The sequence below is a fragment of the Microtus ochrogaster genome, chromosome 10 (genome assembly GCF_000317375.1).
Source record: "Microtus ochrogaster isolate Prairie Vole_2 chromosome 10, MicOch1.0, whole genome shotgun sequence".
NCBI lineage: Eukaryota > Metazoa > Chordata > Mammalia > Rodentia > Cricetidae > Microtus > Microtus ochrogaster.
The window spans coordinates 33,141,764-33,152,751 of record NC_022016.1 but is presented as its reverse complement, the minus strand read 5'-3'; positions in this window follow the sequence as shown (position 1 = coordinate 33,152,751).

Below are 10,988 nucleotides of genomic sequence, written 5' to 3'. Positions count from 1 at the left end.
CAGAAGTAGGTAGGTTTCTATAAGTTCAAGTCCATTCTGGCATACATAGGGAATTTCAGGCCATCCAGTGCTGCATAAGTAGATCCTGTCTCACAAAAGAAACAAATAAACAAGCAAACCAATTACCATGTAGGGAAAACGCTTTATGTTCCATTAGTGGAAATGTAAACCAGTGAAGTCATGGTCGAAAATAGTATGGAAATACCTCAAAATAAAAACCAGAGAATATTATATGACTCAGCTATACCACTACCTGGTGTATACCCAGAGGACTCCAAGTCAGCATCCCACAGAGACACGTGCACATCCATGGTTTTGGTACCCTATTCAGAGTAGCCAGGGAAAAGAACCACTCTAGAGGTATATTAACACATGAATAAAGGAAATTTGATGTGTATATACACAATGGAATTTTATAAACTAAATAACTGAAGTTATGATATTCACATAAATATGGTTGAAGCTAGAGAAATCATTAATTTGTTTAAGTATCTCTCGTATATGGATGCTATACTTAAACACACACATGTATGGCTGTGTGTGTGTGTGTGTGTGTATGCGTAGGACATGAAAGTAGAAAGGAGACTAAGAGCAGAAAGGAAGGGATATAAAAATGGAAGAAGGTGGGGACACGAAAGGGCAATAGCAAATATGTGATAGAAAAGTATAAAGATGGAATAGTTTTGAGGCCAAATGGGACTAGCAAAGTAGGGAGGTGGAAAAAGAAGACAGCGGTAGAGAGGATGGATTAGTAGAAAGTATAACAATACATATGTGATGTAGGAGGTTCTTCTGCTCGTGTGTTGCTTTCATTGGTTAATGAATAAAGAAACAGCTTTGGGACTGATAGGACAGAACTTAGGTAGGCGGAGAAGACAGAACTGAATGCTGGGAAGAAGGGCAGAGTGAGGGATGTCATGGATCTTCTGTCTGAGGCCTACACTGGTTAAAATCTTGCCAGTAAGCCACAGCCATGTGGCGATACACAGATTAATAAAAATGGGTTAAATTAAGATGTAAGAATTAGCCAATAAGAAACTAGAGCTAATGGGCCAAGCAGTGTCTTAATGAGTACAGCTTCTGTGTGGTTATTTTGGGTGTAAGCTAGTTGGGTGGCCGGGATAAACAAGGGGCCCCACTCCTTGTAACACATATGTATGAAAATGGCACAATGACACATCATATGGTAACTAAAATAATAATTCAAAGTACAAAATAAGATTAATTAAAAAACTATAATTAAGATTTCAAGTGCTCAACTATAAAAAAGAGATAATATACAAGAACATATATATATTCTATCTATTGGAGCTCAAGAACCTATAAGAAAATCCCAGAAATAAAAATACTCATGGAAATGAAGAATGCTTTCTCTAGGTCCATTACCAGACTAGCGTCTCATTTTCCTCCCACCTAGTGGGGCACAAGAGACCCACAACTGGCCTAGGCACAGAAACTAAGAGTCTACAAAATGTTCAGCCCTAAAACGAATGTATATACTCTATTCTCTCTCTCTCTCTCTCTCTCTCTCTCTCTCTCTCTCTCTCTCTCTCTCTCTCTCTAAAAGTTCAAGAATCATTGCCGAATAGAGGGCACAAAGAGTATAAGAGCCATAAGTGGTAGAATAGCACAAAGAAACGGTGTCTTCCAGACATAGCAGGGCAGATGCACATATGAAGTCACAGCATGTAAAGGGCTGTGCAACCCAAGACAGACCAGATCTCACCATGGGTGGGGAGCTCTTCTCAAGGTCCCACAACTCACTGAGGAATTATTGACAATTGTTAGCTGTTGGGAGAAGGAATGTCAGAAAGAAAGTGTAGCCTTTGGTAAGTTAATCATGCTCTATTGGAAGGCTATACATCCAAGAACATAGGGAAAGTAGAAGTTAGATTTGATGGACTTAACAACAAAAAGAAGATATAAAGTTAAAGTGAGTAAAGAAGGGAGGTAGATCTGGCAAGATGTGGGGAGAGAGGTTAATATGATTAAAACATGGGCAACATTCTCAAAGATTAATAATATAAAGCCTAATAAATACTCAAATTAAATATATGTCAATATTAACTATCTAAATTGACATCATAAAGAAATGTTTGAATATGCTATACAAGAGGTATAGGACAATTCTTAAAAGCATACAAATATACAATGCAATACCAGAAGAGAAATAAAAAAACTGTTTTGAGTAATAATGAGAAATCTCCAAAATTAATATCATACACTGAATGAAAAACACAGGATAATCAGACAAACCTAGATACAAATGCCTATGTACAGCATATTAAACAGTAAAACATAATAACAAAGAAAAAATAATTAAGAAAAAACAAAGAAATAAAATAATTTACCTTTTGAGGACTAAGGGTAAAAATTACATTGCCTTTTTGTTTAACAACAATGCAAGCAAGATGCGTATATTAAGATACTTTATTTTTTGAAAGAAATACAAACTTCCTAAAATTTTATAACTAGTAAAATTATCTTTTAAATGGAGAGCAATAAATTCATTTTAATATGAATAAAATCTTAAGGACTTGGTTAACTGTTATTTCCATTATAGAATTGATAAGAAGAATTTCTACACAGAGAAAGATAAAAATGTATATCAGAAACTTGGATGTGCGTAAAAATATTATAGAGGTGAAATTATGTGCATGTGTGTGTGTGGAAAACAATAATAATTACAGAAGAGGTCATAAAGTGAGACTTGAGAGGAAGTGGAAAACACAAGAGTTGGAGAGGGTTGGAAATAATGAAAAGACAGTCTTCATTTATAAAGCTCTCAAAATTAAATAATTAAAAATTAAACTTGTTAGAAATGTCCCTAGAGTCATATAGAAAATGAAGGAAATTTATTGATAAATATATGAAAATTCAATAATGAAATGCAGAGTCTATGGTATTTGAACTATGATGGCTCCTTTCTTGGCCACTAGTCAGGTAAAACCCCAAACAGCCCCAGCCTCCAGTTGGAGGGCATTACTCGTATTTCCTCTGAGAAACAAATATTGGTCCTTATTGTCCCGCCCACTGAAGATCAATGTTATTACAGTTTTGAGGAAATAACCCCTTTTCTTTCTCAGCATCCCTCACTCGGGCAGCATAGGCCGTAATTGAAGCACAGTAGTGGGGACCTCACTCTATTAGCCCCCTTCCACCTTTGTCAATATTTCTGTGCAAGTGAACAAGACTTTAGGCAGTCACCTACACTAAATAAAGCCTTCCTATTCCCTTTTTATACAATACAGATTTGCATCTTAAATACTGACTACTTCAGAATTATAAGGCTCCAGACCCGGGTCCATTGACATAAAAATACCAAAGAGAGGTAATTGAGAAAGGAGACTAAATAAAATTCAAAAAAGTAATAGTTAAAAACCATCCCAAATTTATTGAATATTTCTTTGTTTTCAAATAGGATAAGATCAGACACAAACACATGCACACACGAGAGAGAGAGAGAGAGAGAGAGAGAGAGAGAGAGAGAGAGAGAGAGAGAGAGAATAGTAAAGATACAGAAAATCAAAGAGAAAGAGCAATTCTTGAAAGCAACAAGAGAAAGAAAAAATTCTGATTTGGTATTTGCATATGAAGCCCAGTAAGATTATTCTTGACTTTCTAGAAGTACCAATGCAAAGAAAAACTAACTAATTAACTAACTAATATAAGTTGATATAATGTAAATATTCCATCCAAAATTAAAGAAAAAGAACTCCTCTAACTAGAATCCTGTATAAATCAACGAAACACTTTTAGTGATGTCAAAATAAAAGCCATTAACAGAGCAACATACACTGAGAACTTGTTAATAGTAGTCATATAAGAAATACTAAAATGAAGATCACAAGTTAGCCATATGATCTTTCAAATCTTGAGAATAAACAAAGAGCAACTGAATGGTGATGAAGTTAATGTGTCAAAGTGACTGGAATATTAAGTGCTTAGATTAAGATTATTTCCAAGTGTATCTGTAAGAATATTTCTAGAAGAGCTTAGCACTCAAACTGACATAGAGAATGCACCAACTTGCTCTCCTTTTTGTGGGCAGGTATTATATAACCTGTTCAAAGACTAAACAGAACAAAAACTGTTCTGTTTACTTTTGCTGCCTGTCTGCTGACCTAGGACATAATTCACCTGCTTGTTACTGGTGCTTTTGCCACCAGTCTTTCAGTTTTCAGAACTCAACTAGTTTCCATGGACTGTCAACAGAGGAAGTCGGTGGAATTCTTCCTTCATAACAACATGAGCCAAGTCTTTATAATAAACTATGAGTATCCTCTGTGTGCTCCCTTTCTCGGGATAATGCTAAGTAATAAAGAGTTTGGGACCAAGAGTGGTTTTACACAAACAATGTTAAGTTTTCTGAATTAGTGCTTGTGCATTCATAATCTTATTATATTGGGAGCACAGCATGAAGGTCATTGTACCCCCAGATCTCCAGAGAAACCATGAATGTTAAGCACACAGGATTGTCCCCTCTAAGGAATAGATACAAAACCTGTTTTCCACACAGAAAGCTGGAAGTTTGAGATGATTAACAGCTTGATCCACGTTATCTGTTTGGCCAGGCCATATCAAGATCCTACAACCAGGACCACAGGTAGCTAGCAATCTTTCAACCAGGGGCTCCCCAAGCTCCCACAACCAGGACCAGAGATACCTGATAGTCCAAAGGACCCTTCCATTATCTGTATAGCCAGAGGCTCCCCTGAGCTCCCCCAACCAGAACCAGAGATACTTGATAGTCCAAAGGACTCTTACATTATCTGTGTCACCAGCAGCTCCCCCAAACTCCCACAGCCAGGACCAGAGGTGGCCAGTAGTCTGTCCACATGACATCTGAGCTATTCGTATGACTGAGATCAAGCCAGACCCTTATACCCTTCAGCTAGGACAGGTAGCTATCTCTAGAATCCATCTTTTTGAAAGAAATGACATGCACCCTGAGTTGAGTTTTTATATAATTTCACTTCTTTGTGTACCGGGGATTTATTATACCAAGAAACTTTTTCCCCCAAATTATATTGTGTTTAAATTTGTTAGGAATAAACTTCCTGGCACTAGACTCCCCCAGTCTTGATCTAAGTTGTTGAAGTCAATCTGAACCGAGCTTTCATTCACCTCCCCACAGCTCACGTCCCTGCTTGCCACGAGCACATGTGGGGTCCCCCTCATGATTAAATTTAAATATGCTTCAAACTAAGTACTGTAGTAAAAATAGCACTCATAGTTCATGGCATGACCTGACAGAAAAAAAATTGTATTTGTTTATTTTTCGTTGCTGTGATAAAACGCCATGACCAAAAGCAAGTTAATGGGGAAGAAAGAGAGAGAGTCTAGTTTTGGCTTGTCGTTCCAGAGGCTGGGGAGGCATGGCAGGAGAAGGCTGGAGAAGAAAGATAAAGTTTCACATCATCAACCACGAACACAAAACAGAGAGAGAAAACTACAGGTGGGTGAGGCTATGAACTCTCAAAGCCCACCTCCAGCAAGGTTACTCCTCCGAAAAGCTCCATAAACTCTTCCGGCAACACCGCCAACCCAGAACCAAGTTCACATACGGAAGCCTATGATTGACAGAATACAGACAACTCTCCCGCACCACTTCCCCCTCTTTTTTTTTTTTTAAAAGAAAAATATCCATAGTCCATTTTTTGGGAATGTGGGTGTAGTATTCCAGACTACTTCCAGCTGGTTGGGGGCATTGATAATCTTATGGCAACCTAAAGAAAATTTAGAGTTATGATCAAGTCCTGACTGAAGTATCCTGTGAGTCTTGATCATGTCAGGCAGCAGTCTTGAACCTGTTCTGGATGAAGAACTCAGACATCTGGCCATCTATTCCTGCAGGAGATTTCTCAGGTGGTCTCTCTTTGATGCCACAGAGGAAGAATGCATAACCCCCCTCACTTTTACATCTTTTGTGACTCCAAAGCTACTACCATATGGATGTCATTGACAAGTTCATCTGCCAGCTTGGGATGAATTGCGATTTCCTTGAGCCATATTAGTAGCAACTTTTGTGTGCTGAAACAATTGCTTTTTAAGGAGTAAGAGATCCCTTGGAGATGTTGGAAGTTCATCTGGGTGCAATCTTGCCCTGGGAGCACTCTGTCTATTGTTTCAGTGCAGAGAAGGTAACCTGTCCTTTAAGGTACCGATTTTCTGAATGACAACAACAAAGCCTCTCTTTTGTCATAAGTCTCATGTGTAACATTAAGCTTCTTAGTGCTCTTTCTCTCTCTCCAAACTGCATATTCTGCATTTCTTCTGCTTTACTTGTTCTTTCTCATTATAGACCTGGATAAGTATCAATAATAACCATGCCACAGATTCAACATTTTGCAATATTCTCTCCATCAGAGATATTAATTAAATGATTTAGCCTCATGAAAATTCTTAGGATATGGGCAGAAGGTAGCTAGTTGCCAATATGTCACATGAATGGCCTCTAGCAGAGTTGCTAGTATTATATATATGACATGGTATTAGTTACTTTTCTACTGCTATGATAAAACACCATGGCCAAAACAACTTAAAGAAGGGTCTATTTCCCTTACAGTTGCAGTGAGATCATAGTCCATCATAGCGGGGAGACACTGCAACAAGCAGCAAACATGATGGCTGGAGCAGAAACTGAGGGCTCATATATCAAACTGTATTCAGAGAGCAAACAGCAAACTGGGAATGGCATGTAGTTTTTGAAATTTTAAAGCTCACCCTGAGTAATGTACTTCCTCCAGCAAGGCCAAACCTCCTAAGCCTCCCCAAACAGCATCATCAACTGAAGGCCAAGTACTCAAATGCCTGAGCATATGAGACTATGGAAGGGATCTCAAACCACCACAGTCTCAGAAATGTCTTGACCTTGGCCTCCATGGTCCATGCTGCTCTCAGAACTACTGTAGTCCAGGCTCCCACTAGAGGAGCCATTAAGCTGGACTTGCAACATTCAATTGCTTTTCATGTTCAAAGTTTCAAAGTCTCCCATACATATCTTTTACCCTGCTGCAGAAGAATGGCCACGTATGTATATGTATGCATAGGCATATACGTATATTATACATAGGACATGTGTGTGTTCTCAAAACCTAAACCCAGTGTCACACTTCTTCCAGCAAGGCTATACCTCCTAGATTTTCCATATGTTCTCCATACAGTGCCACCAACAGGGACCAAGAATTCAAATATGTGAGTCGATGGAAGTTATTTGTCATTCAAACCACCACAGAGATAAAAGTTTTATAGATGTAAGGAATAACTTAGCAGGAATGTGTATTTGATCCTTTTGAACATGTCTGAAAAAAAAACTAATGAATATAAGGAGGCTGATTTGATATTTGTAATGATAATTGACAAAGTGGTAGAAAAAAATGAGATAAATTCCCAACTGAGATATTGTATGAATGTTTTAAGAATTTTTACACGTGCTCAGAAGGAGACCCTTAGCTTAGTACTTTTGTCAAAAGGCTGAGATTGCTATCAAATACAAAGGCTTCGTCCTGAAACTGAAATGCAAAGGAAATTGATGTTCTAGACTTCTGCTAAAGTGGGGGATGTGCTGGTTTCACCTGAATTGAGTGGAGCAGAGAGGTAACATCTTTCACTGGAGCAGAACTATAATACTTTTGCTTGGGAAGCCCTTTTCCTAGTGGAACTGAGCAGAACTGCAACAACTCTGGAAATCCTCCCTTGCCAGGGCAGCATTGTTACATGGGGGAATCCCCCCTCCCCCAGCAGTGCTGTAAGCTGTTGTGCTGTGACTTTCTGGTCTTCTCTGGCTCCTGGATGCCAGGATCTCTTTCCATCCAAGCTGCAATGCTTACAGTTGGTTACTTCCACAATGTTTGCACCTATTTTACCAGTATATCCTGCAGGCATCTCATCTTTGTAGATTGCAGAATTTGGAGCCGTGATGGTGATAACCCTTCTCCTCTGGTAGTGTGCAGAGTACCTTTTTGTACCACGGATACTAGTCAGTAGGGGTGAAGTCTTACTCCTAAATGACATGTCTTCATCAAACCCCTCCCCTCAGGACTCAGGGAAGTATGCAGAAGAGGAGGCAGAAAAGACTGTAAGAGTCAGAGGGGATGGATGGCACCAATGAAGCAGTGTCTGGCAGACACAAGAAGACTTATGTACACATAACTCAGAAATTGTGGTTTCATGCACAAGTCTAAGCCAGATGGGTTCCCAGTGCTGAGGGACGAGGTAGACACAAGGCCCCATCCCTAACCCAAAAGGTATCTCCTATTGACAACTGCTCTCAAGGAAAAATTAGTTTTCTCCAATGGAGTCTCTCTGGGTAAACAAACCACATTTAAGGGTAGGCTCCAGGCCCAGCAATAGATGACCAACACAAAATGAACTCAATGGTATTTTTGGAAAGGTTTGTCTCATAATGTTTTGTCTGAGCATTTTTTGCAGACAAGTCTTTTGTTTGCATATTATGTTTCTGATTTTTTTATGGGTTTTGTTTGTGTGTATGTGTGTGTTTAGCTGTCTGTGTATTTGTGTGTGTGTGTGTGTGTGTTTATTGTCCTTTTAAAAAATTCTAGGTTTTTTTGCTTGTTTGCCTGTTTCATTGTTTTCTAAAGAGAAAGAAAAAGAAGGTGGGTGGAGAAGATCTGGGAGGGGTTGGGGGAGGGGAAAGAGAAATCAGAAAATATTGCATGAAAAAAATATCTTCAATTTAAAAAAATGGACCACTGGCATGAGCTGTAATAGACTTTGAAACATGATGCAAAATGAAAGAAGCTAGTTACTAATGATAACATATTGAATGCTTCCATTCACATAAAATAAGCAAAGTAAAGAAATAATTAGAGCTATTAAACAGCTAAGTAATTATTTAAGTTTTATGGGTGATTGGATGGAAGGCAGATATCAGGTAATGCATGTAAATCTTCTTTTTATAGATAATGTAAACACTACTTATAGTGATGAAAGTAAACACCCCTTAACATGGCAAAAACAACAGTACACTTTAAATGGGCAGGATACCTATAAATTCTTTTAAAAGGTAATTTTGTTTTGTGTTCTATAAATCCATCTATAATTTAAAAGACAAGGGTAGGTTAAAAGTAAAGTGATAGAAATATTATTAACCAGTGGAACAGAATGGATAGCCCAGGTATAGAAGTACGGTTAAATAGCTGGGTAAGATTCTCCAGGGACCATTTCTATGTAGTCCCACTAATTTGCACAACTAGCTATTCATACAAAAGATTGACTCACAAGAGCTAGGGAAGTCAAGGGAAATACATTAGTGTTTGGTTTAGCACCATAGCAGAAAGAGACACATTGAAGATTGCAGGAAGGAAGGAGTTGCTATCATTCCCTTTTTATTTGGGGAGGGAAAAGGAATTAAATCCAGGCTTTAGATTTGAAATCCAGCTTCTCTGGGATCATGAAATATAGCTGGGCAGGGAAGGAAACAGCTTAGGTCCAAACATGTCCCTCTGATTGTGGGTGACAGTTTCATGGCTGGGGCAGACTGAGGGGCCATTGACAGTGGAACCAAGTTTATCCCTACAGCTTGTACTGGCTTTTTGGGAACCCATTCTCTTTGGATAGATACCTTGCTCAGCCTAGATATACTAGGGAGGGCCTTGGACCTTTCCCCAAAGCAATGTGCTTTACCCTCTCTGAAGATTGGATGGGGGTGGGGGATAGGTGGAGGGAATGGGAGGAGGGGAGGGAGTAGGAACTGGGATTGGTGTGTAAAATGAAAAAAAAAAGACAGCTTTCTTTTTAAAAGATAAGAAAAAAGAAATCCAGCATCAGATGCCCAATGTTCAAATCCAGAGCCTGTAACCTCTGCCTCCAATCTGTACCCACAGAATAAACATCTAGAACAGTATTAACTGTGTAGACAAGTGTAAAACCTTAGACAGAAGAACAGGGAATATGACTCTACCCACTTGAGATCACTACACAAAACATGCACCTTTCCCTTGGAACTCAATGCCGAGCTCAGAGTGCTAAGATCCAGTCCCAAGCAAAACCCCAAAGTCCCATTATATAGCAGAGTATGCAGAAGGAGCCTCTAGATCTGCACGATATTAGAACAAACTCACATTTTGGCTGCTTCGTTTCTGGAGCTGGAGTAAGTGAGTGAGAAACACAGCCACTCTCTCCCTACTGTCTAGGTTCCTATGGTCATAAGCTTAAGATATAGCCCAGTGTATTATCAGTCTTGTTCTCTACGGAATTGCTCCCATTATTCATCCCCAAACCTCTGGCAGTATAGCTCTCCTTAGATTAGTGCCTGGATGAAACTCTAGTCTGTCTCAGCACCAGAGTCCTGTACCACAGTGGCACAGCTCATGCTTCAACCTGTCACAAAACTAGTTAGTATATGAGCCTCACTGTACTCCTGAGACACCTCAGGTCCTTCCACCTATGAGATTCTGGAGTGACTCAGCTTCCCATGAGCTTTATTGGCCAAGGGAGTATCTTAACTAACACTTTCCCAAATTCAGGACGAAAACTGGACGAAGAGTTCAGGGTGAAAACTGGACGAAGAGTACATTCATAGGACAGGTCAGCAGATTAAGCAAAGGATTTTGCCTAGTAATCTAGTAATATTCTGGTATAACAACTCTCACTGACAAGATGATCCCTCAGGAGCAGTGTTCAAGGAAGACATGTCCTCTCTCTTGTCTATCAGACATTTATTTCAATCAACGTCACCTGTGGCTGATTGGCTCAGTCTTGGGCCAAGAGGCTACTTCACGCATGCACACCTCAGTTCAGAGTAGGGCCTGATTCCGCATAGTGCAGATCTGGTTTCAGCAGGCTAAAGACGTGATATAAGAGCAGCATTTGAGTCAGAGTCAGGGCAAATCCTTTAGTCCCTGATCACAGGCCAGTAGCTACAAATGAGGGATGTGGGACTTACCTGGGGGGGTGATATTGCAAACCAACGAAACGCTGGGCTATTTAGGCAAGAGATTGGGGTACAGCTGGGTGGTGGAGTT